General features: G+C 40.6%; 1 protein-coding gene across 4 annotated transcripts in view; it reads left to right on the plus strand.

Moving 5' to 3' along the window:
• Positions 1 to 27,142, plus strand: part of snx19a (sorting nexin 19a) — a 107,291-nt gene that overhangs the window by 41,651 nt on the left and 38,498 nt on the right. For 2 of the 4 annotated variants that reach the window (XR_003986364.1, XM_030437444.1), the window contains exon 1: positions 15,883 to 15,903. The gene's annotated coding sequence lies outside the window, so the exon portion shown is untranslated. Of the gene's footprint in view, positions 1 to 7,092; positions 7,197 to 15,520; positions 15,904 to 27,142 lie in introns of those variants that run through there. The other 2 variants (XM_030437441.1, XM_030437442.1) reach the window with 2 other exon arrangements.

Genomic DNA, 27,142 nt, shown 5'->3' on the forward strand with positions numbered 1-27,142 from the left:
TATCCTGATATCTTGTATGACCTTTACTCTGACTAGAACGCTGTCTCACGTTTTCTAATCAGCGGCGTGTAGAAGGAGGGAGGGAGTGATTTACTACCAGTCTGTCTGCACAGTAAAATGCATGTTCAGCGTCGGGCCTCGTGGCCTGTGAAAAATGCTCAGGCACTCTCTGCTGAAATGGCTCAGACTTTGAGAGTTTTGAGTGCACGTCGAGAGAGAGACAGGGGGAGAGAGAGACAGAGAGAGCAAGAGAGAGAGAGGGAGAGAGAGAGAGACGAGACAGTGGGCCAAGATGTCTGTGGTGTGGATTAATGGGGAGGACTGGAGAAAGGGTGCCGCAGTTGTGCGTGAGCAGAATATTTGATGGTGGAAGCGAGAGGAGGGAACATTGAGGGACAGGCAAAGCTGCAAGAGATGGTTGAGATGAAAGGGGGAGAAAAGATAAAACTGGACCAGAACATCAAGGAGCAAAGATGTACGAGTGTGAATGAAAATGTACAGTAATAAATACTGCTGCTGTCTCATGTCTCCCACTGGTGCTTTATCCTGCTTGCTTGTCTGATAGCACTGTGCTGTGGAGGCTTTACACAGTCATTCTGTTGCACTGAACATGGGGATAAAATCTACACGAAGGCCTGCACTGACAGCTCAATCAACTTTAATGGATAGATACAGTGATGGAAGTAACTAAATGCATATACTCAAGTACTGCAATAGAGTAGAATTTTAAGGGAAAGTGTTTTCCTCTTCTTTTACTGCACTACAACTCAGAGGCAAAGACTATACTTTTTACTTCACTACATTTATTTGACGACTTGACTTAAGCTATGTTGCTTTGCAGATATAATTTATATAGACTTGATCGATCTCCGAGGGGAAATTCAAAAGCCGCCCCGCAGATAAACTATATCAATTACTTAAACCACCTGTACCAGCTATACCGCACATGAATTGATCCAGAATTATCATCCAACAGTATTAAATATATTGTTTTCAAATATTCCATTGAAATATTCATGAGTTTTTTTCTTTTCACCCCTTTTCAGTATATTTTCATTTTTATACTTTTTTTTTTTTTTACTTCTTTCTTAAGTATACATTTAAGTGCATGACTCTTCCTTGTATTTCTGCAATGTGGTATTGCTACTTTTACTGTAGTACTTAAGGTCAAGGTACTTCTTCCACCTCAAGATAGATGTCTCTAAACAAGAAACAGAATGCTGGAGAGATTGAACAAAGCCAGTAAATATTTTTTGTGAGGTTCGTCAAATATGTACAACAATTTTTTCTCACGTACGTGTCTTCTTATAATGGTGCCTGTGACACATACTATAGGCACACATGTAATCGAATTACTTTTTCTTCTCCTTTTGTTCCTCTAGCAAAGTCTCTGGCAGACAGATGGGTACATCTAATGTCCTTATGTCTGTTTTTGGTAATAGTGACCGTGAGTAGTAACATTTTGCTCAACAAAACTGCTTTACATACACACCAACTTTGATGTTAATAGTTTGAAGATCATTGCTGTATATAATTAGGGCTGCACAATTAATTGGAATATTATCGAGATCGCAGCATGTGCAATATCCATATTGCAGATGCTGCATTTTTTTAAATAGGTAAAATGTGTGATGAAACAGCATTACAATGAAATGCTTTAGAGCTTCTGAGATGTCCTGGTCTACAAATCTTGTTTTCCAGACGTAGGAAAACATGTTCATTTGGCAGTCACCCCGACAGTGTACCATCATTATTGTTTTAATATGAACATTCACACTAATCATTTTGCAATATCTGTAAAATAATCCCAATAAGTTTTTTTTTTTTTTACCGTGTCATGCAGCTCTGTGTATAATTTTGAGCTTTGATTAAGCAGATCAAGTACAGTGATATTAAAGCCCCATTATTTAGGAGATATTTGAACATGACTGAGTGAGTCTGTCCTCCGTTACTGGTGGGATTCCAGCAGACAGGATGGACTGTGAGTGGTTATCTCTTGTTTTGACTGCTGTATCCAAACCATTGAAATCAGCCATTTGCAGCGTCTACCCCCTGGGATGGTTAATTTTGCTTCTAGATACTCAGAAGAGAATTGTAGTTGTCTCTCAAATGCCAATAGACAAGAACCATGTCTGAAAGAGGAATATCATTGGACATGCTTCTACTTTGGGAAGTGACAGCTGCCCAGAATTCTCTTGATAATGAGAAAACCTGAATGGATACATGTAAAGATGTATGTAGAGCTCTGATTTAACTGTGAATTATAGCCTGAACACAAAAAGAGTAAAGAAGTAATAAAAAGATCAGTTATAAGAGGAGAGTAAATTATTGACACTGCTTGTAGCCTTCATTGGAAGTCTTCCATGCATCATATTAGAATAATATACAGCGTATATTTGCTTAAGCATATTATTTTAAAAAAATATAATTAGTATTACAAGTTAGCTCATGTTCACACTGTAAATTTAAAAAGTTTACTTTTCTTTTTTTTTTTTAAGTCAGGAAATCAATTATCTCAGAATTACCAAGTAAAGTTACTATTACATTTAAGTTGAATGAGCTAAGACAGTTTTAACTTGAAATTATTAGTCTATGTTACTTGTTGATTTTGAGGTAATGGGTTTCCCAGATTGTCAGATTTTACATGAAAAATTAAGACGTCCAAGGGTTTTAATCTGCTATTATAATGAAGAACACTAAAATTAGTGTATTGTTCACGTTGTAGTGTACTTCACATCATTTCAAATCCTCCCACTCACATGAAAATTCTGCTTTTTCAGGACACGACTAATATTGTAGCAGTGTCTAATATTCGTAACAGTGAATTTACCTTGAGAATATTCATATTTAATATCATTTTTGATACCGTAGGGAAAAACTGACAGAACATTGAGGAAGTTAAATTTAGATTTTTATTAAAGATAATATAACATAACATGGAGGTACACCTTCTCTTGGCTAACAGCAGAGAACGACTGCAGTGAACATTGAGTGTCACACTTTATGGGAACATTTGTTTTTGAATATTTTATATCAGGCCTCCAAAAAAATTATGTTCACGTGTCAACTTACTGACGCAGAGAAGAGAGAGTGAGAAAACACAGCTGGTACCGGTTTATCAATACCAACTGTTTCAAATATTCAGAATCGATATGTCCGGCTAATAAGTACACCATGTGAAGTCATTGGATTTACTCTGCAGTAGTCAAGTGACGAGATACAGCTCCTGCAGTCTCACAAATGTGTCAGAAGGACAGTGCAGACTCTCATAATGGGCGTGTCAAAGTACAACCAAGGTAAAGTTTAATGTGAGGAGTACTGGATATACTTTAGTAACATAACTTTAACACCATTCTATAAGAAGACATACACAAATGTTATGGCTATATCTACCGTTGCTTTGCTCACCAAGACATGATTACTCCTAGCGTGTAACTTTCACATCCCTCAGATGAAAAGGCGTGTTGGGATTTTGTATCAGCAGAACGATATTAAAGGTGGCTCTCAGATGCAAAATTTAGGGTTAAAGTTGATACACTTCCACCACACTAGTGGGAGGAGTTAACGTCCCAATTCTCCGCCAACAACTGTGCCTGTGACACTGCAGTGATAAATGTTTCATTTGAGCATGAGTCTATCACCAAGAAAATTATTAGTTAATATCCTGGAAGGAAAAGGGGGGTAATCCATTTAAAAGTTGGTAAGATGTCTAACAGGCTACTTTTGGACCATGGCTACAGCTCGTATAAGGCCCAAGATGGACAATAATGAGAACACAGACAGTAAGAAAATAGTGAAAACTGAAACAATCCGACGTAATGTTGTGGATATTACTCAGGGCTGAATTCTTCTGCTTTATTGTCACTGACTTTTGTGCCCTGACCTGGTTTTATTGTATAAAAAATTGTGCTAATGATTTTCCCCAATTTTGGCCCACTTTCTCCTCTCCAGTTTCCCAGGCTCTGAGAGTGGCTTTAAGGGGTTACCTTGTTAGAGGCTTGGGGTTATGCCCATGCCGGTCGCTCTGTTTTCTCCAGCCTTCTGTTTTGGAGAGGCCCTTTTCTGTGTCGGCACTGTGACAGGGTTCTTGGCAATATCCTGAAAGTCAAATCTGTTCATTTAGATTCAAGTGGTGACCATGGAGCAGACAGCAATCCATTGGCATGCTGTGGCAAAACTAGTATTCAGGGTACTTAATATCCTGAACTCAACATTTTGCCCCCTCTCATAACACTAACAAGCTTTTATACATGTCTATGTTTTCAGGTGCTTCTTGTATAAAATAGTACCACTTTACAATAAGATGACCCTTATGGGGGATTTATAAATGGATTAAAATCATTAATAAACAATTACAAGCAAGTTTTAACACAGTTTTTTTAAATACATTGAAGTGTTCTAACTATTTGGCAAGCAACAGGTCACTGTTCCTATTTGTATCCAATGTGTTAAAACAGCTTATTAATGCGTTATAAAACCTTAGTGATAGTGTAATTATAAACCTTACAGTCTCATTGTAAAATGGTGACAATGAAATAGATAAGATAGATCAAATATAGCACATATTAAAGATCCTTTTTGCACTTAAAATGCTAACTAATTAGCTTATTCTTCTACCAGGGGTCAGATGACAGGGTCAGACAGGGCAACGCCCTGTCGCCGATTATCATGTCTTGCTTATAGATAATTTAATACGGCAGCTGCTAACTGGTATTTCATTGTGTTTGAAGTAGTCTAACAGCTACTTTAAAATCCGAAACAGTACCTACAATGTTGGTGCAGTTTACCTCAACAGTGGGTTAATTTGTCAGATGTAGGATGGAAATGTTTTGTAAATGAGTAGCGTTTTGTATGAAAACAGTGGACACCCACATCTGTATATGCTACAAGGAACAAGAACCGCCCTGTTTAAAACAGAGAGGCTATTGCTGTAAAGGAAGACAAACATGATCAAGTGAATGGAAGTGGATTTCCCCCACCCTCTGATTTTTTTCAATGGGGAAAAACCAGGATGGGCTCACGTAAGATTATTTTACCCTGTTGCATCATTTCTTTATTTAATTGGGAGTTTAAGAAATAAAATCATCTGCCCCTCTGGATGTTTCCAGTTGTCTTTTAGCCAGTAGTCGATTTTTGTTGTTGAATTTATCTGGTGACATTAGAGATGAAGCACCGGTCCTTAATCAATGATTTGTCAGCTTAGCAATTTCTGAGGTCTTCTTCAATTTCTTCTTTTTCCAGTTTCTAACTAACCTTTTAGGGAAACACGGGAGCAAAATAACAATAAACAGAATTGGCCCATGGATAGAGCCTTGAGATACTCCTCTAGAAATGCGCTGATGAGAATTTGGCACTGTTGACTGCATCACTGTGGCTATATGCTGTTCTGGGCTGAGGTTAAGTACTATAAGAATGGCAAGAGTCTACTCAAGTAAATCAGGGTTCACAGTAAACTTTTTAGAAGGTTTTGCCAGAGAAATGTAGATATTTGAATTAAACGGTGGACTATGTGGATATGCTAAGAAGATAAATTTGAGGACATTATGTATTTAGAGTAAAGTAGAGTAGTAAAAGTCACACACAGTGAAAAAAATTGGCAATTTTTGGTTATCATGTTGGCATGCAATGCTGTCAGTAATCACCATAACTGCTCAGAGATAAATGAAAAAAAAAACATTTGTAAATAGAAAATATACAGTTGCAAGACTCACTTTTCCTGTGAAGCATTCAGGAGATATTAAGAGAGAACATAAAGCATCCAGAGGACGACACATTAACAGACAACAGTGTGTAGCATCAGGATGTGAGGCATGTGAGAGACACTCAATAAGCCATATCAGCCTTACGCGTTTACAGTCGTAGCCTTCCGCTGCATGGTGGGCCAAGTAGAGTTTCTCATGGACTGACAACACAGCTGTACACCATTCGTCCGGTCTGAAAGACGGCTAATGGGACAAAAGGGCATGAGTGAGGAGAGGGAAAACGAGGGGAGAGATGCTCGCTGAATCGCCCAGCCCGCCCCTGAGCAGGACGGGGAGCACCACTCTTCCTCTCTGCTCATAGCTGCTTTCCCCCGGCCCTCAGCCATTTTGGAGAGAGGAAAAAGTGGCTGCTTTCTCTCTCCCTCTCTCACTACGTGGCATAGCTTTGGAAAGGCTTCGGCTGCTGTATTGTAGCAGCAGAGAAGAAACATTTTGCAGCTCGCACTTGGGAAATAATATGTTTGCCGAGAAAATAATTCTGACGCGAAAACAAGCCTCTTCCATCTCGACTTTTTTTCCTTTTTTTTTTTTTTCTTTTTTAAACGAATTTTTGTTCCCCTTGCATTCAGCTGCTAAGCGTCTCTCCTCTTTGCTCTGTGCACTTTCACTCATGCTGTGTCCTTTTCTTTAATAACTTGCGCTCCAGTTTTGTTGGCCGGTCCTCTTCCCCTTGTCTCTTTTTAAGTTATATCTTTTCTCATCTCTCAATTTGATTTTATGCAACAGAGTGTAAGACAAAGGGATATGTCTAAATTTTGGCAGCACTAAGAAGAGACAGAGCTGCAGCCAAGGACCCTGCTGGGATCCAAAAAAGCCAAGCAGAATGAAGCACCAAAAAAAAAAAAAAAAAAAAAAAAAAAAGAAAACACCACCCTTTCCTTTGCTTGGTCACAAATTCCACTTTTTCTGTAGCCAGCCCTGCGCTGCGACTCCTCCTCATCCACATCTTACCGCATTCAACCTTTTGCCATTTCTCTCTTGCCGTACCTTTTTTTAAAGGCGATTTGAGGTTTTTGTACCCCGGAAAATGGGCACTGGACAACGGGTTAGGAGGGCGTAACAGAGGGAGAACGAGGGGATGTTCTCTTCTTATTTTTGCATGTGATTGAGCAGTTTTGTTGTTTTTTTTTAATACTGTTCTTGTTACTGAATCTTCTTGTAGTGCTTGTAGTTTTACGTCTTTTATGTGTTTTATGGGTGTGCGTGGGTTACCACGTGTCTGTAAATGAGGGGTTTTGGCAATGTGTGTGCACCGGTATCTTATCAGTCAACGTTCGACTTTATGTACTGCTCAGTCAGTTTTACATGATTTGTATGTCTGCTTTTATAGGTTTCTTGATTTATGCTGAAGCACTGGCCTACACTACAACTCAAGCCTGACTCCATCTGATTCCAGAGGATGTCTGACCATCAGTTCCAGCATGTGCCCTACTGGTATGTTGGCGATTTACAATACTTATTGCCTTCGTTCTGTGTAGTTTCTGATTCGCACCATTGGACGCGTACTTGATGATTTCTTCATAGTGCATGTTTTTTGGTGGTGTTCGTGGCAGGTAGTAAGGTCATGTGTTAGTACATAATATAGAAATGCATAATTCATCAGGTAATTTCACCACATTTTTTTAAACTACTGGTTTTCTTTATAAAATTAAAACTGGCGTCAAATTTTGTAGTCTATACTGGTGCAGTTAAATATGATTTCTTATTTATTCCTAGTTTAGAATATTTACCTCAAACTGTTGTTTTTGTTGTTAATTGTAGTTATACTTGGTTCTTTCGCTGAGAATACAGAGCATCTTGTTATGGTCTTTGAACATTTTATTCGTAATGTGTTATTTTATAAAAACCTCATGCCGCCTACAAGGGTGTTTTACAGCGCACACACTTATTTTCTGCATTCAAATAATTAATTTGCAACATGCATAACATCTTTGTCTGTACAAATACAAAAGAACATGCAGATATTTTTCTGTCTGACATTTCAAAAATATATGTTGACCTCCGAAGAATGTGATCAGTAGGTTACACAAACACCACGTCCATCTCACAGTCATGTGCTCTGGCCTGTTCACTGTACCATGGTTTAATTTCAAGGCTGTCTTGTGTAAAATGCATAAGCAGAAAATATGTTTTATAGCTACAGTACACTGAAAGGGTCTTATTAAATCTGAAACATCAAAAATACATGAAAGGAACAGTATTTTATTTTCAGCACAGCGAGGGAAGGATTTATTCTGAAAAAAAATTCTAAAAGTTAAAATAGACTGAACCCGTTAATCTTCTTGAATACATTTGAAGATATGTCCATGTACAAAGTTACGAACATTTTAACTCTGGTCCTTGATAAATACTGTTTTCTTCTTTGTGGCGCATTTGCTTGAATGCCCACAGAGTTCTGTATGTTGTGTGAGTTTCGTCTTCCATATTTGCTCTTGAAGGGGTACTGCCAGCTGCCACAAACCCGTAGATCCGAACTTGTGGTGACTGGCTGCACAAGCTCGTATCTATAGGTATGTGTCTTCCTGGCAAATACAGCGCCTGACCTATGCCTGTAAGAAAGACAACTAGCTCAATGTAATAATCCTCAAAGCGGGTTTTGACTTCAGACTTTTCAGACTTCATTGCAGATTGTCCATTAATGACACTAAACTGTTCTTACCTGTGTTCCAATGATTGAACAGCTTCGACCCTGTTGGGAGGACACTCCTCACCAAAGTTATCCCACGTGCCCCATCTTTACGCAGTGACCCCACCCAAAGTGGGAGGGTTGGATTATACGGTATGACTTCGGAAATCATGTGGTTGAATTAGGCCATTGGGTCAGCGTCACAGCAATTCTGGCTTTACAGGATGTTTGTACAAAATTAGTCAGTTTTGTAAATCGATGCATTGGCAAGACACAGACTTTCCTATCTGGCTATTTTCGTCTTATGCTGTTTTTGGAATTGTCTTTAAAACAATACTAGCCATTGATATTATGATATAGTTCAAAATATACTGTAAATCGCATCAGCCGTAATAGATTTGGTCCATTTTGTCCCCTTGAAAGCAGGAATTCCACAGTTTCCTCCAGTGTTCCGCAGGTTGAGGTAGTAGGTTGTATAGTTCAGAGTGACACCACAGGAGATAACTGTACAGCCTCCTAGCTTTCCCTGAGGAAACACCACAAACACTCTGGACTGATCGCCTAACACCAACTGCAATTTTTGACTGGTCAGTTGGTTGTAAATGTCTTTATATGATGCGGTTTTATATCTGGCCCTAAAATAGTGATTTAAAAATTACGCAATTTATTTTGTTTCTTGCAACGATTCACATTTTGTTTAAAAGACATAAGAAGAGATTAAAATTTGATTCACAGACCTGCATGAACGTGGTAAAAATGTCCTCTCATGTGACATTATTTGTCACATGAGCCAATGATAAGACAAAATTAAAACAATGACAGAGCAGAGGACACCTAGAGCGAAAATGTTTGGAAATTTGGGAAAAGGCACCAACATGCTGCTGCAGCGAGGTCTGTGGACCGCTCTAATGAAAGAGATGCCACTGAAGGGAAACACCATACAGCCGCAGGGGGAAGAACACGGTCTTGGCAGCCAATTATGTACAAAGTTCAGTTTCACTTAACCAAAACGATATTTTCCTCTGCGCAGCTATGTGGTAAAGACACTGCTGTGATCAAAACAGACAGAAACAACTTTCACTGCTTCAAACCAAGAAAACCACAGACCCCTGAAATCGTCTCTGTCCCTGACAGCAATGTGAAATACACTGATTTATTGCTTTATTTGAGGCACACTCAAATGAATTTCGTGTGCCTTGTTGCAAACCGTATGACTGCTTTCCACAGACATATTTTAACTGCATAGTTTGTGATCGCTGTCTTATATTATTTGACACTGAATGTGACATACAGATGAAATCGATGTTAAAAGAATGCTGCTTTTTAAAAATAAAAAGAATTGTAATTGCCGTTAATTATACCACAGTTGCCGGATTTTGTGAAAGTAGTTATTCCTGCCATATTTTTATTTGCACTCCCATAAAAGTATATACACATTTGTACAATTTTTACGTCTGAACCAATCAAATTAATAAAAGGTGCAAGTGGATGTAGTCCTGTTCTGGAGAGCCATAGTGCGGTGTGCTGCTGTGTGCAGATGTGTAGAGCATGGAGTGGTCTGATGATGAAAGACTGTTTCCACTTAAACTCTTCGCTCTCTGTCCCAAGGCCACCGGGTTCGATGGAGGTGGAGTAAGGAGCTCTGTGGGCCAGAATGAAGCAGGGGCCCCTGGTACGGGGCAGCTTCTGCAGTACGAGAGAGTGAGTCAGTTACAGTAGAGAGATACGACATGATTCTAACCGTGTTTTGGGTTATTTTCTCAGCGCGTAATGACCCAGCTTAGTTTGTTTTTTTCAAAGCAAAGTGTTTTTCATTTCCATCCCTGTCTGTGTGAGATGTTTTTGTTGTGGCCATGGGGTAGTGTGTTACAGTATACAGCAGGAGGCATACAGGAGCTCTCCCTGGTGACCCCCCCAGCACACATACGAACACACACACACACACACACACACACCCCGCCCTCCTTGTGGAATCTAAGTGTAGGTTTTTATCTTCATTGAAAATTTCTATAAATAGTCCCGTTTAGCTGTTCTAATGTTAGTTCTTCGTGTTGCCGAATCAAAGTGCCAGCGTCGCTTGAGAGGAGGTAGAAGTATTGAAAGGCATTTTGCAAAACTGAGACTATAAGAGCACACCCTTTACTGCACTGACGTGCATGTGATGTGTTGAGACACCACAGCATGTGATGTCCGTGACCCAGAGAATTGCATCTGCTGGTAAAGAAAAAGTACATGAAGTAAGAGCTTTGTTTTTTAATTGACCTTGAAATGACAGAGAATACACTCTTAAGGAAATCCATGTAAGCCAGTGGTAGGAAACAGGGGTGATACAGTGGAACCACACAGGCTATTTTTCTGCTGTCACTGATTTCAACCCATTGTGTGTTGTCCGTCAGAGGAACCCTGTTCCGATAATTCCCCTTTTCCCATTTGTCCCGCTTTCTTACCATCTTGTTTCCCGTCCTTTTTTCAAAAGCCTTTTCTGCTGCCTTCCAGCAGCTAATACTGATAAAAGTATAAGACAACCACACCACCAGGCTTCCAGTTACATTTCCTTTACCACTTCCTGGAAGTGCCTTTTTTCTCCCTTGCACCCCCCTTTTCTCTCTCTCTTTTTATTTATATTTTTACTGTATTTGTACATTGTGATTTTTTTGTCTATTTAGTGACATTATGTACACAAAAAGGACAATAAACAAGACAAAAAAGGACATAGTAATACTAAAATATGCAAAATACAATTTTAAAAAAGCAGACAAACTACCAACCAACCAAGAATAAAATCATAAAAAGATAACATTTAAAAAGTAGTAGGCTGTAAGATATGCGGAAATGTATGAAAATTTAAAAAAAGTTCTCTGCAGAGAGAGCTGTATTTTGCTCTTCTCAGTTTTATTTTTTGGGAAATAAGAGACTACGACTACACTAAGGCTGGCAAAGAGGAAGGTGGACATGATAAGGATTAAGGATATACCATGATGGGGCATCTGCACTTTGGGCTTAATTTCAGCCAATGTACAATTGGTATGTTTGATAGCCAGTAATATGCTAAAAAGTCTGGTGCTGACATGCTTTCAAGAGTATTTGATGTCGTACCATGTTTCTTACCAAGCTTGCAAAAAGAAACATTTGGGAATAGATATTGGAACGCATTTGAATAGATAAAAGTGTGAAGAAGAAGAAGAAGAATATTAATTCATACTGAGCTGACACAAGGTAGCAGTAACTTTATTTCAGCACTGAAGACTCTGTCTGACCAATAATAGGCAAAAGGTTAGTTGAGAAAAGACTGCGAGAACTTGAAATTGTCAATGAAAAACATGGTGAGAGTTCGCAAGGTTAATGATGTACAGCAGGAAGTCGTCTGCATTCAATAGGACCTTTTGTTCTTGTCCTTTTGTATAAATACCTAAAATTTCTGTGTGACGTCAAAGGGCAAGTGATGAAGGTACAATCGCTGAGGCAAACAATAGGATGAGAGATGGCACACTGAACCACAGCCTTCTTGTAACTATCTAGAAAAGGTACTGATGATAACTGAGGGTATATATTGAAGAGACCAGAGAGGTCTGTAGGAGCATCATTAATTATATGAACTTCTCACCAAAGCCAAAAGTTTCAAGGGTATAAACAAGTAGCTCAAGTAGTAGATGCTTTTTAGCATCTCAGGAAATGTATTCAGGAACAGAGGGATCTTACAGTCAAACAATTCACTTGTATGAAAGAATTTTAACAAAGAATATTTTTGATGACACCTGTTGGGCGAGAACCTTCAGTAATCTTTCCATCTATATTTATCAGTGAAAGTAGGCAGTTACACCCAACAGGGTCTTCATTTTTGTTTAGGAAAGTGGAAACTAGGGCCTCATGTAATGTTTTTAGGAAGAATTCCTGATTCAGTAGACATGTTTAGAGGGAGTGGTGCGACCCTCCCCTAAAAGCTTTTATAAAATCCCACTGATGTAGCTGTCAGGGCCTAGAATCTTATCACTACATATGGCTGTTATTGCCTCAATCACCTCTTCAAGAACATCGGGCTGTCAAGAATTTCAGCTATACCTGTAACCACTTTTGGTTAAGGCAGATTTAAAAAATATTTTTTGCATATCATCGGCACTGACCGTATTCATTACATTTTTAAAAAGGGATAGTAATCTCCTGAAGTATTGAAGACAACCGTTGAAGGGATGAATGAGAATAGCATTAGCTAGCTTGGCTTAATCGTTAGATGTAATGAGGATGGACGCAACTGTCCTGCTGCTTGGAGCCACTATTCTTGTGGTCACAAGCTCCCTCTCGTGGTATGTGCAGAAATCCCAGATATGTTTTTTGAAAAAGAATACGTTAATTTAATACATACATTCTATTAAACCTATCAAAATAAGTATTTAGAATAGGAATACTTACATTGAAATGTAATACTTTTGTTTCATCCTGCTACCTAGTCACATTCATGCGTGTTGTGTGCGCATACATCATCCATGATTAGTTACGGGCTAAATTTAAACTTTAAAGTGATGCAAAGGTAATATTAATGGTTCAAAAATACTACTAATAAACGCTCTAAAACTAACTAAAAATTAAATAAGAAGCGAATTGTAGATCAGGAGGAGAGGAGAGCTAGTGGCTACTTAGGCAGCTCCACTAAAGTGTTCACTGCACCTACAAATGCTAACGATGGTGAAAAACCATCAACTGTAGGCCTATGCAACTGTATTTTAATGTCAATGATCAGTTGTGGTAGTTGGAAAGCGTTATATTTTAAAAAGTCAAATGGTAGCCTACAGTCAACGCCAAACAAGTCGGATCAAAACCAAACGGACGAAAGGCCACTCACCAGAAGCCTAGCTTAGCTTGTTAAATAATAAACATTAGCATAAGTTACAGGTTCTGTAATGTTACCTTTACAGTCCTGTTAAAGTTAGTTAGCAACAACTTGTTCAGTCTCAGCATCTTGCATCACTGCCAACAGCTTCATCAATAGTGTTGCTTAGTGGCACCGGCTCTCTGGAAGTTGAATAGATCTTTGCCAGTTGCGGACCAGTTGAGTTCCCCCAGTAGAGTCATACACATCTTTGCTGGGTAACGAAAGGTTTCTCTTCTTTACCGTGATGGTAGAGACGTCCCAATAAGATGTTCTGCACAGAGGATGATTTAGCTTATGTGTAAAAGCCCAGGTGCGTTTTTCGCTTTGCCATGCAAAGTAATTTTGCCGTGTGCCCTCTTGGTCTCTTGGTATGCCCACCAGACATATTTTTACTTGACCTGTTCTGAAATCTTGCGATTCTTTACACTTGGCTTGGAGGTCTCTGGCATCAGATTGGAATTAATCACTGAGAAATGTATTGATCACTGCTCATCCACGCACCTGAGTATGATGACATCAGCTCATCTCTGACAGCAGCATTTTCTGTCTGTATTCCAAGAACAGACACTGTCTTTGTGCAGATGTTACTTACTATTTTGTACAGCCCTGGCTCTATCTCGTCAGTGGCTGTGCTAGCATTAGCGCCACCATTAGCACCATAATGGTATTATCATCTTACTCGAAGGCTTATTGATCGTAGGCTTCATGGTTTGCTTTCCAAGACAGTCTGCGCTGTGGCAGTTTATTTCAAATTGGAAAACTGATGAGGACTTGAGGTTGAAATCGCCTGTTTGTATCAGAATTATGAGGTCACCTCATGGAGCTCAGTGAAGTTTGCCGACATCTCTTCTGCGCAACAGCGCCCCCCCACCCCCACCCCCTCCTTTTCTCTTTCAGTCTTATCCCCACCCTCCTTTCTCTCCATGAAACGCACGCTGTAATACCCACTCACTCTCACAGACACAGAGGGAGAGAGAGACAGGAACAGAATACCGGACTTGCCGACTGGAGAAGGATTTTTTTTTTCTTTTCTTAAATGAAAAGGAGCTTGAAAAGAGACATTGTAAGACAAAAATGTGATTGCCTATCTTTGCTTTCTTTCTTTCCCTCCTCTGCTACTGTATGCTCTTGTTCTCTTCACTACTTTTTCCCTTCCCCTCTTTCTACCTTTCCTTATCTCTCCCTCTCTGCATATCGCAGGCCTTCAGAGTCTGTGATTTCAGCTGTGGGAGGAAATGAATGGATGATATTTATTTCTCTTTGCCCGCTCTGATACTGCTCTTTCGGTATTGTGTGTAACAGGCAGAGGGGGCAAGCACAGGCTCTACAGTTTCTCTGCCCTGGGGACTTGAGCCTGCAATCCATGAAGCATGCAAGGCAGAGGAGGGAGAGAGAAAATACAGAGGCACAGACAGAGAGGTGTGATACAGCGAGACTAAAGCGCAGAAAGAAAATGTGACACAGATGGAACCAGGAGTCAGACAGAGAGACAGACAGAGAGACAGACGGACAGACAGACAGACAGACAGACAGACAGACAGGGAAAGAATAAGATGGGTTGTAGTGTCACATGGAGAAAGAGGGGTGAGTAGCAGCAGGCAGAGGCACTACAGCAACAGGCGTTACACATTTTTTCCTATTATTCACTACTGTGGCTGTTTTGGCGCTCTGTGCCTGAGCTTATTTTCATAGCTTTTAACCGTATCTGCAAAAAATCTGATAATAACAAGAACTTCCTTTTGTTTTTTAGATTTTTTCCTATGTCTGATGTAAAGCTGTGATTTCTATGGAAAACTTTAAGGAATGCTGAAAATTTGGGCACGTGTCTACTTTATTGGATTGCGTGTGGCATGCGTGGCTTTCTTTTAATTCAAGTAAAGGGCTACGTATTGAGCCTGAACTGACCTTATCTAAACACTGCTGTTCTTCTCTTTCCTCCCTGTTCTTTTCTTTCTCATTCTGTTTGTCATTCGTCCCTGCTCTCCTGTACTGGTAAGCATGCATGTAGCCGCAAAGGCCCATTGATCTGCTCTTTCTTTCCCTTGTGCACGAAATTTTTTCTACTGGTGCCTGTTACAGTGCGTCGTCTTGCATTCTTACTTTGTAAAGACATTTAAATAATTGATATCTGCATTTTCTCTTGCTGCTTTATGTCTTTATAGATGCTTCTTTCCTCCGTAGTTTCTAGATTTACTGTTGTGTCAGTCATTCTTCATATTTTTCTATTTAAACCTGTCTCTGTTGTATTTCTTGTTCACCTACGTTAACCCTTTAACCTCACACCTGCCCTCCCTTTCATCTCTCTCCCTCTCTGTCTCTGTATCTCTCTCGCCTGCTCTCTCTGGCTGCACATGGTATAGTCTTGCATGTCTGAGCAGCAGACGGCTAGACAGCAGCAATCTGCTAGAGCAGCCTCATGTGCTAGTCGGAATAATCCATTCAACAAAGCCTGAGCTAGCAGCACAAAAAAATCTATTCCTCTTCCTCTCTCGGTCTCTCCAGCTTTCCGTTTTCCTCACAGATCTCTCTCTTATTCCATTCTGTCTGGCCCCATCCTCCCCTCCTCTGTTCCTCTTGCTAGGCTGACCGGCGCAGACACACAGAAAGGAGAGAGGACTGCGGCAGCCTGAGCCGCCACAGTCAGCTGGGTGAGTTTTCTCTCTCCTTACTCGCATCTCGTCTCATCGCCCTCCCAACCTCCCCATTCCTCCTCCTCTTCATCTCGTGGGCCGCCAGGTCTCATTCTGTCTACTTGACAAATGAGCTTTTCCCTCCATAAAGTAAGAGGCGCATGATTGACAGGTGCGGTCTCAGAGGACTGACAAGCCTGGCGTGACTGGGGATGGGATCTCTCATAGGGCGAATGTGAGTGGTAAGGAGCTTTGGCTTTTTTAGTAATGGGGAGGGATTTTTATCCGAGTGAGACCGTGGTAGTATATTTTTGGTCTGTGCTGCTGTTCTTGTTGTCTGACTGGTGTTGCTGCGCGAGTGCATGGTGCAAGATTTAGGTATTTTAAGTAAAAAAAAAAAAAATCAAAGATGATCATAACATGGCTTGGCCAAGCCAGACTGTGGCAGCGACAGGGAGGCCAACACACGCTGAGGCAGAGCCATCCTTATGTACGTCGTGTGACAATAAAGTGCAGTCTGTCTGGGTGTGTATGGCCATTCAGTGGTGAATACAGTGTGGTGTGTACAGTATGTCTGTGTTCACTTGTGATGGGACGTGGTCAGTGTGTGATTTACAGCATGAATCAGTGATTGACTAATGAGTAGAATACCATGATACGTATATGTGAGTGTATGATGGATAAACTAATCATGTGCAGCTAAGGTTGCGCGAACCCCGATTTGCCGAGACCACACTGGACTTAGTGGCAAAGCTGAGACTTAGGGCACAGCACAAAGCCAGGGAGAGAGGAAGCTGCCATTGTCTGCTCCAGTCTCTGCCATAGCGCTCATGCAGCAAATGATCTACTCTGTGTCGCATAGGAAAGGCCAGACGAAAAAGCGATCTGTACCTCTCTCATTCCCTGAGACCCTAACTTGTGACGTTTTGCTGTGATGTGCACGGGTTGGGTTCTTGGGAGCTGCGAGGGGCGCTCACACATCTCTGGAACCTGATGCAAAAAAAAAATAAAAAAAGGAAAAAGACTAACATGGCGGAAAGACAGAAAGCGCAACGAAGAAGGGATTCACTTTTTTAGCTAGGCACAGTGACAGGGAATGTTCGTTTAATCCACCCACACAGCGAAAAATAGAGATAGAGGGTGAACTAAAAGGAGGAACATTGGGTTTCTTTCAGAATATGGAGGGTTTTAGACCCAGAGGCAGGCACAATGAGCGTGGCGCTGGGTGGGGGAGAGGGGGTAGATGGATAGAGGAATGTGGATATGAAGGACATGTGACTGGGATGGAGGGATGTCCAGACAAGGTGGGGTGACATGGCGAAACGCTGTTACATTTACAGTATCTTCGTTTTTCTGGGCAGGTACAATGAATGAGTGAGGAATTTGTGACTAAGGTTACACCCACAGTGACTAATGTTACACATGCTAACATAGACGAACAGCACAAGGACTTCACTCAGGCTCTAACACAGTACTCTGTGTACTGGATAGACATATAGTCATACGTTTGCGGTAATAGACTGACGATATATGAGTGGACATTTATTCATTTGTATGCAGGAGGAAGAAAGGACACTTAGTATCGCTTGCTGCAAAGTGCGACTCGCTTTATGAATATAATGGTATTCGGTGCTTCAATGTACTATATGTTATAAAACAGAAAGAAGTCACAAATCCATCACGACTCTTCCGATTAGCACTTGTCACAGTGTCCACAGGCTCTTAATGCTTCATCTTGAGAGCAACACAAAGTACTGGTTAGAGCGTGACATTGAAAGCTCAGTACACTTGTGTTTGACCTCATACAAATTGTCATCTTTCTATTTCTATACCGATGTGTGCACGCGTCCATTTTTACATATGAATAGAAGATGCTAAACAGGGAAACCTGATGTATGGTTGAGTGAAGTTATAGGATACTTATAATTGTCATGAATGAAATGCAAAATGACAGTATAAGGCTGTTACTGTGTACAGTGTGTTTGAATGGAGGGTAGAATGAGCAGGGCAGTATTCAGTTCATGTTTTGCTGCATTTGGGTCTCACAGTTCTCCTTAAACTACAGTTTAGTGTGTTGAAATGTGTCTGGAGGCAAATGTCTGTTTCTATAATTGGTCGGTGATCTGTGATCACAGTAACAGCTTCATTTCCAGCTCTCCCCTCCCCTTATCCACACCTACAGTATGTTACCCTGTATACGTCTCCTCCCCCTCCTCCTCCTCCTCCTCCTCCTTCTTCTTCTTCTTCTTCTTCTTCTTCTTCTTCTTCTTCTTCAGCCACTCTGAAGTCGCTCTCTTTCAACACTCATTTGAATAGCGATACTGTTTGATGTTTTGTCCTCATTCTTTCATTAGTTTGGATGGGAGGCGATGCAGTGATTATGTGTTTGAAGGACAGGTAGCTTTGAGATCTGATTCTATTTTCAGCTTTGATACGGAGGCATTTTTAGCCATGTCAGATTGAACGGTTGAAGAAACCGCTGTCTTTTTTGGTTCAACCCAACCCCCCAGCTTGAGGAATTTAAGGATTCATTAAATAGGCATTTTTACTATGTGGTCCAATGCTTCTAACGAGAAATGACTTCTGTAAATCTGCAACTCATTGGCATTGTCGTGCACTTCAGATCTTATTGGGAGTTCTGCTCCTCAGCTTGGTTTGGGTTTACTATGTGAGGATACAGCTTTGAAAAAAAAAGTCGTCATGTAATGCAGGTTAGCCACATGTATGTAAGACTAAACATGCATTTGATATCTTGGCATAAGTCAGATCTAAACCTCCTCATTCTGCAGCAGAGCCTGACAAATAAGTATTCTGTACAGTATGACCTGACTGCAGATTTCTGTAGGACGTCTGACCTTTCATTGCCCATGCAATCATACGCTCATTGAGATGATTTAGCTGCAGGGGTTAGATGTTTATTTCTGCATCATTGTTATGTCATCTATTTATATGCGTCTTAAGGAGAATGTGTGGAGGAAAAGGCAGCAGGAGAAGATTATCTGAGCATTCCTCCCTGAAAAATTCCTTGTTTTTACATTCATGTATTTGGTGGTTAAATTTAAATCCAGTCATGTGATGTCGTCTGAGTTCAGCGGGGGGCTCCCACTCAGAGCAGTAGGTCATGGTGTCAGTGTTTGCCTTGTTCAGCAAAAACATGCAGAGAAAGTGTACATCCAGACGGACTGCGAGGAAGAGGAAACAAACGAGAGACATGGCGAATATTTGTCGAGCACAGATATTCTGTTTGGTTTTGAAATGTCATCCTCCGCTCTGACAAAAGAAAGTTAATCACTGCGAGTAAAATGAAAGCTTCCGTGTGTGAAGCTCGAGCATTCACACTGTGCTTCCATCACTGTATGTGTGTGTGTGTGTGTGTGTGTGTGTGTGTGTGTGTGTGTGCGTGTGTGCGTGCACACTGCACATTATTAAGACCTCCCACCACAGCTTTGGCCCCCCTGGCCTCTGCTAGGTCTTTTTCCAACTTGTAAAATGGCCGACCACAGAAAAGACTACAGATCTTTTGGTTTCTTTCACCCACATCTTGCTCGGTGTGAATGTTATTTTATTTATTTGTATTTATTTTGCAGTATTACAGTGTGCAGCCACGTACAGCACACACAGCTCACCCTGCAGTGGTGCAGAAATTGATTGACGAGAAAGAAAGCGCATATAAGTACGAAAGGCTTTTGATGGACAGTAAGCCAAGCAGATGTTATACTATATAATATGTTACGGTAAAATATAGACTGCATTACACATGATTATTATCACTGCCATGTTTATTCAGATAGATTTTTACGTCATGGCTGAGCCGGGGATGTACAGTCGGTTCAGTTGAGGACTTGCCAAGTAATGAGGTAATGTGAGGATGTGGTGGCAACAACAGGGTTTAATCAGCCATGTCACAGCTTTAATCTTTGATTAAAAAGCAAGTTCAGAGAGGTTTCAAGACAGCTGAAAGTGAATCAGAAAACGTAATACAGTTACAACCGATAAGAGGTCCACATTTAGGGTTATACTGTAAAACCCTTATACCCTCATAACGTTATAGTGATTTTCTACCACAAACATTGGGAGCACACCTCAACATTTCGGCTTTTTTTCATGTCTAAATGCATGAATAAACACATCTGTTATGTGAGTGTACAGCATATGTCAGTGGGTATAGTTTTGTCAGCTTTATGTCCTCCTACATCTGTCACTTCCAGCTCTTCCCCTGCGCTATGATCTCACTCACGCTCTTAGTGAGTCCTGAGATGCCCTCTGATCGCTGGATGAGAGGGAGGCTGGACTCGCTGCAGTATCTTTCCGTCTGCTGCCTGTTACTGTAGCTGCTGTTGCTCCACTGGCAGGAGCAGGTGTGTCTACCTCCTGTGCCGCCCCCTCCTTCCTGTTCCCTTATCACTGCAGTATGGCAGCTCTGTCTGGGAGGCAGCCATTCCATTGTTCTCGCGCCCCCTTCACCTATCGGTGCTCCTGTGGGTGCTGGCTCCACTCTGCCCGCCCCACCTTGTGGTGGGGACGGTCTCTAAATCACTGTGATACTTGGCACTGAGATGCCCTGAGCAGGTTACGCTTACTGCTTTCTGTCTCTTTTCTCCCTGGACAGAGCTTACTACAATCTCTGCTGCAGACCGCCGCCATCTTGTTACTGCTTGTGCTGCCGGTCTGCCTTCCTCTGCTGCACTCAAACCAAATCGTCGAACCCAGCCTCAAGTGTTTGCCAGCGTCTCTCTCCTTTACACAATACTTCCCCGCACCCAGCTAATGGACGCATTTTAATCGCTGCACACACCTGGAACTTTTAGGTACAAATTATACCTGAACGGTTTGCAGTGGGGGCTGCAGATACTTTAATCTCAATATTGCAGCAAATGTATACTTACTAGCTCAAAAAGGAAGGTATGTCGCTGTTAACACGTATTCAAATGCAGACCGTGTGTCCAGTTAGCAAATAAGTGTGAAAGTAAACTCATGGTTATTTCATTTATTTACAAATTATTTTCTGAAACAGAGGGCTGTCTACTTTTTTGCACAAGTTTTTTGTTTTGTTGTTTTTTTTTTTAAGGAAAATATGCATCACAATCTGTCCCTGATTCTGCAGGCCTTTTTTTAAGTTCCTGAAGCCCAATGAATGCTGAGCACATGAGCACACTTATACACAATCTTTGTGTGTTTGTGTGTGTGTGTGTGTGTGTGCGCGCGTCGGGGAGGCAGAGACAGAGAAAGAGAAAGTCGTCATTCTAATTAGGTTTGGCAGAATCTGTGCCGTATGACCATATGTGCACAGAGCAGGCTTCCATCATAAAACGACTGCCTCAAACATGCTGACAGTCGCTCTAAACACAAGATTTTCGCACAAGTCCGAAGATAATTAGATTGTATAGATGAGTTATTCACAAATATCTGTTGTTATTTTTGTATTTTTGTAGTACTACAATGGCACTACACCATAGTTTCCTCAGCAGAATCAGGTAGAGGTGAAGTACGAACATTTAAAAAGACAAAGGGGACAAATTCAGAAAGCGCTGTATAGTCTGGATGCGGTTATGCTGTATTGAACTGTGCTTTGGATTTGAGTAGGTGGAGGTCACAGTGATGCAGCAGTGAGTTCAGACGGTCCTCAATCCTCTCAGACTCGCTGCCAAGAAGAAACTAAACCAATGCAATCATAAAGAGAGAGTATGAACACAACAAACTGTCCCTCAAGAATACTGCCATACATCTGAGCTCACCTGTTTTATTTTTCTATCTTGCGTCTCTGCACATACGTGCACTGCATTTTGCTTTGCTTCAGGGTTAAAATGTTGTCGCATTTATCTGACAGTCAGTAAAGTCTAGTAGACGCAGCCCTCTGCTCCACGTGTTAGTCGATCATGCCGAGAATATATATGTAAATGATTGGTCTGAGATGGAAAACTCTCTCCCCAAATTGTAGAATCTGTCCTTAAATGACCTCAAGCTCACAGCTATCAACAAATACAGTGCTGATGGACAAATCATTTATGGTAAGACCGATGCAAATAGAGGAGTTAACAAAATAACAGGAGTGCTGCACCAGTGTTTCCCACAGGATTTTGTGAGACTATGGTGGGTGGACCACGGGCCCTGCAGGGGGGTCCAGGGCCCTGCTAATTTAAATGCATCAATCTGGTGAACTTATTAAGAGGACGATATTATAAATATCATGGACATAAATGAGAAATTGTTGAAAATATTCAAATGTAACTCCGAGCTCGGCTCTGCTGCCAGGTAATTAGGTGGGTAATTATCACTTTTCTTTAACAATACACCTTGGCTATACACCATTAACAAAAGCCTGTAGGCGTTAGTCATCATCAATCTACTGTAACTAAACTTTGTTTCGGATAAGAGACTATCACTGTCTTGTTTTAAAATTATGTTTTATTATGTGTATCAGACATAATAAAAACACAAGTTATATTTCAGTCTCACGTCTGTTGTGCACAGAGCCACAGAACAAGGCTGGTAAATAAAACAAGGAATACAATTATCAGCTAATATTTACCAGACCTCACTACAGTTAGCTAGGTTGACAAGACAGACTAGGGATAAATAGACTGCAAGCTAACACATGAAACTACCTGAAAGCTGTTCCTGTAAGTTGTTGTGTTTTTTCCTTGTCATGACCATTGTTCCACCTCACAGTTCAACTTGGACCGGAGTTTGTGTCTGTGTAGGGAGGGCTTGACTGGAGTGAAATATGCTTTGCCGAATCAATGACGCAAACAGAATTTAAATGTTGATTGAATATTATGAGAGGTGAAAAGTATTTTTGGATCAATGTGTGACTGTGGCACAGTAAGTTAGACTTTGGCGGGCTGCCAGAGTCGAGTTCAGTAATGGGAAACACTGGATTTACAGTGTAAAATCAGTCAAAAACAGCAACACATGTTGTAGTTAAGGTTCCTAAAAAACTGACAGTCATAGCTAACGAAAAATTTTACATATTCACAAATGCATTTTGTCAGGATCTAGTGTTTCTGTTTTTGTCAATTCCCTGCTGTCCAGGAACGGTCATAATGGGCAACAGGTTTTTAGAACACAGGCCATTACTTATATTGTGGTGTTAATTATTTCACACCACCTGTTTTTCTGTCTGTCGGTCCACCCCTTTTGGTCCAGACTCAAATATCTAAGCCGTTTTTGATACGTTTTTGTTTTTTTACAGATACCCATGGTGCCCAGAGGAGGAATCCCAATGACTTTAGTGTTCAATTAAACTTTTCACACCACTAGCAGAGAATAGAAAAGAATAGAATATAAAATACATGATTATGTTGTTTATTTAGTGTATATTCACCTGAAACTAAGAATCTTTTTTTTTGTTGAACATTCGAATGCACTTTTATTTAATATCTACAGATATATACGGAGTCGGCCATGTTTCTAAAGTAGCAAAGCAGTGCACGGCACAGCGCTAGTGTCATTGCTACCTGCTCAACTGTGCACCCATGTGCATGGTGGTCTTAAAATGAGGTGTGGTCAGGTGCTTTTTGGTGCATTGCTATTTTTAGGAAGCAGAAAGCTAGTGCACCATAGACCCAAAAAGCATTCATTGTTGAGATAGTGAACTTGTGAACATTGTGCTTTAATGATTAGAAAGGATGTTTTCAGTCACATTTCTGTGCCAAATATTGTGGCACATTTAAGCATCAAAGCTTAAAGCTTCCATTATAAACTTGACAGGACAGAGGAAACTTTCCAGAGGAAACAGAATTAAACTTGCAGCTTCTAATTAAATTTGGATTTGTCTGGAGGACGGTTGCCACACTTTAAACAATTTCCCTTTACCGGCCTGGATTTAAATAATCAATGACGTTAAGCTCATATGTAAATTTGCACACAGGCTCTGGAGACACACTTATCTTTCTGCTGCTGGGGGATCGCTGCAGGTATTGTAAATAATATTTTCCTCATTAAAGATGTATTATTTCACCCACTCACATTCCACCCACTATTTATCAGAATGATACATTTTTGTGACCTGCCCGCCCAATCTGCTCATCACCGTAACACACACACGGGACCAACAGCAGCACACCAACTCCTCCTCAGTTAAATATTGGTGCATTTGCTTGTATGCAGTTAAACCTAGGACCACATACCTGGCCACTATGAGGACGAGTCCTGCTGTTTAAAAAATAACATGCTTTTAAATGGAACGGGAGATGCAACACAAATTGGTTGAATTCATTCAGCACACACCTACAGTGTATGTCTAATGAAGAGACTAAATGGAACCTTTTGCACCTTGTGCATTACTTTGCATCTGGATTATTCACCATTTAACTTGTTAAAGGGAGCTGGACAGGCCTAAGTGCACTTCAACAGACATATCAGAATATTGTCTTGTTGCCTGCTGCACAACAACATTTGATCTCATGTTGAGCTGACAGTGCACATCGGTGCTTTTTTGTATTGATATTAATTCCTCTCTGTTTTTTATCTACACTTTTTATTTTCATGTGAAACGTAGTGTCATTTTAATGTGCCATTCCACCTGTATTTATCATGTATAGAATACATCCCTGACGTAACTGTGACTGTAACTGATAGAAGAGCTGCTGTCACATCGTCATCAATAATAAGAGAATAAGAGTGCAGTGAATTATCTGGAGAGTAGACATAGTTTGCATGACATGGTGCTGTTTGTACGAGGAATGTGAAAAAGATTTCAGGCACTCGCCGGTGAAGGCCAGATGTTTGAAGTTATGCATAGGAAGTCAGTTGTCTACAGTTGCTACTGGGTATGACAGTGATGCAGCCAGGCACCGGCACTGGTATCTACTGTATAATCAAATATAAAGAAAGGCCCTCTAACAGGTTATGTTCTGGATTTAACCAGTATGTGCTCAGACCTAAAAAAACGTCTGCCTCAAAGAACATCACTATTCAGAAATGCATACGTTAAATTGAATAAGTGAGTTTCATGTTTGCAGATAGACTAATTCTGTTTCTGGTAAAGCAGAATTTACTGAGAAACGGTGCTGATCACAATGAAATGAAAGAAATATGTTGCTTTCTAATTCCTTTACACATTTCTAGTTTCTTATTTGAAATCGCTTCAAAGTCTTTCACACAAGCCGAGGAAGAGCTGAAAAAGAAGGCCGATTTCAATCAGCTGCTTAATTCTTCTGTTAAAAGTTTTTTTTTTTTATGTTGAAGGACACGGCGGTAACAGTTCTTCACATTTCTACACAGCAGCCAGCACTGAAACTCATCTCCTCCTCTTTTTGTAGCCCTTTTCTCCCGTTCCTTCTCCCTGCTTTTTTCTCCTCATCTTACACAGTTGCACACACACACACACACACACACACACACCCAGGCTGTCTCTGTGTCTCCAACACGCGCGCGCACACTCAACACACACACACACACACACACACACACACACACACACACACACACACACACCGTCTTTTGTTTGGATTCAGACGGCATTGAAGGCAGATCCTGTGGCCCTTCTGAGGAGAATGTTAATATGCCCGCTCTGGTCTCTCTGGGGATACAGCGAATGGACTCTGGCTGCTAATGCACTGCCACACTAACCCTGCTCACTCTTCTCACTCAGTCATCAACAGCAGCATTACTGCAGGGACCGAAAACTATTAAACTGCAATCACAACTTGGACGTATTATTAAAAGTTGCTTGAAAGCCTATTTTCACACAGTACGTGTCTGCAGAGTCATGCAAGGATGGCTGTTTGTTGTGCTTAATGGAATTCTGCAATATTTAGCATGTTTGGGTCAATAAGAGTTTTATCTGTATGAGCTACAGAAACATTTCAGCATACCTTGAACAGTCTCAATCCAACGTGCTTAAGTTTTTACCGACTAAAGCATTATCACAACATCCTCACAAAAAGCTATGTTTGCAGTCTTGCCAAGTTGTCTGAAGGGTTAAACTCAGTCAGATTCAAGCAACCTAAACAATTTGGCTAAAGAAAGGAAATATTTTGCTTGTGGTTTGGTGAAAGAAATGTTTTCACTAAATACTTCCGCAAAGAAATCCCTCTGATTGAACTGCGGTCACCGTTGTTGAAGGCAGATGTTGCCCATTTACCAAACCGAGCGGGTCCATGAATCATCTGTTCGTTCAGTTATTTCATTCAGTCTAGAAAATCAAAAATGAAGAGGGATAAACAGATCAAGTTTTCTCTTTTTCTGCTTTTTTTGCCAGCATCCAAAAATCGAATATAACAGTTGTCTTCCATATTTTTTTTGACTTGAAGTTTGATTTCACAAACGTTTGCGGTGTTTCTTCAACCCTGAGTCTAAAAAAAGTTGCTGGGATGCTCTTTAAAATGGAAATATAAACAGAATGCAATCATTCTCAATCAAACTGTTTACCGAGGAGTGTTTCTGAGCGCGTTTAGTAATATATTTTATGCAATCATTTGTATCACAACGTGTTGAGCCTCATCCCATTCTTGCTTGTGAAGGACTGAGCCTTTTCAAGGATACCGTTGTCAGACCCAATCACGATGCTGTCGCCTGTTACCTGTGGAATATTCCAAACAGGTTGTTATCGAGCATTTCACAACTTCCCCTGTCTGTCGTGGATCCCTTCCCAACTTGCTGGCATCAAATTCAGAATAAACATATATATTTACAAAAGCTGATGAGGCATAACATTAAATATATTGTCTTTGTACTGTTTTTCGATTGAGATACATGTCAAATAATACCAGTGAATTATTGAATTCTGTTTCATTTACGTTTTCCCCAGCTTTTATGGAATTGGGGTTGTAGTACCTCCTCAACAGATTCACCTGTGCATTGGAAAGGCACTGGTCATTCAACTTTGTCGTGCTATCATCAATCATGCAATAAATGAATTTAAAAAAAGGGAATCACAATCAAGGTGTTGTGTTTTCACTCGTATCCGTTTGTGTGTTGGTTTTTCAGCAGGATTACAAAAAAAAAAACTACAGGGCGGATTTCAACGATTTGGTTGGAGGATGAGTCTCAGCCCGGAACAGACCCCGTTACCTTTTGATATCGATCCTGATAAAGGAACAGAGCCAGGACATTTTTTTCTCCCATTCTTAAAACATCACAAGATACATTAGGGCACTTTTTTTTAAATGTTTGCATGGATCATCATTAAAGAAAATCAAGTATATTTCAGTGGCTGGTGTCTGTGAATGAGCACAAAAGCGCCCTGGTTGGCCTTGACGGAGGTATACGCTCTACTGAGTGCCACTCGTGTTGAGACGTTGCACTTACTGAG

Source organism: Sparus aurata, chromosome 13, assembly GCF_900880675.1.
Source record: "Sparus aurata chromosome 13, fSpaAur1.1, whole genome shotgun sequence".
NCBI classification, from domain to species: Eukaryota; Metazoa; Chordata; class Actinopteri; order Spariformes; family Sparidae; genus Sparus; species Sparus aurata.